Source organism: Stegastes partitus, unplaced genomic scaffold (assembly GCF_000690725.1).
Source record: "Stegastes partitus isolate 25-593 unplaced genomic scaffold, Stegastes_partitus-1.0.2 Scaffold20, whole genome shotgun sequence".
Classification (NCBI taxonomy): domain Eukaryota; kingdom Metazoa; phylum Chordata; class Actinopteri; family Pomacentridae; genus Stegastes; species Stegastes partitus.
Genome location: NW_007577751.1, coordinates 992281 through 993055, shown reverse-complemented (window position 1 = coordinate 993055; position 775 = coordinate 992281).

The following is a 775-nucleotide window of genomic DNA, read 5'->3' as shown; positions in this document are numbered from 1 at the left end:
TGCTCTCTGGTTTAAAGCATTCTTTCGAGAGATGTTAATGTACTCATTAAATCCTTCATGCTCTTTTCTACACACAAGTGATGAGGAAGTGTTTGACTTGTCTGTCATGCCTAAAGAAAACGCATTCATGTGGGATTTGTGCTTTGCATCTTTTGCTCCACCAGAGGGAGACTTGCTGTTGCTGTCAAGAGTCCATCTGAATACTACATTCCTCTTTTGGCGAAAAACACAAATGTATTTAATAAATATTTGCACTTTAGTCTATGATGTTGATGCCATTGTTTTGCACAGATTCTGATGCAATGGAACAAAGTCATGTTTTACACATTGTCATTGCTGTCTCACCCTTTGTAATGTTTCAATACACTATTTATATGCATCACTCCCCCCCACAAAGTTGAATTGTGTCAGTCAAGTTAAACTAGGCTTTGTAACTGATTTAGTTCCTGCTGTAGCTTATGTCTACCCTTTGCCATACAATGTAAAATTGTATTTTTGTCAATGAGTGAATGAATGTGTGGATGCTACATGTATATAGAAACAGAACCATTAAAGATGCATTTATTGGTAATGACATCATGTTGTCTCCTTGCTCTAAGGGGTTTCCCTGCAAGTCTGCATGTACCAAGGTTTGTCATCTTAAGCTCCACCCATAAGGTGCAGAGAGTCTTTCGCAAAGCTTGATAAGCAATCAAACAAGTGGGCAGTATACACATCTAAACCAAATGCCTGCAAGTGTTGTGCCTCAACAGTAAGGTACAGTACTGTCTTCTCT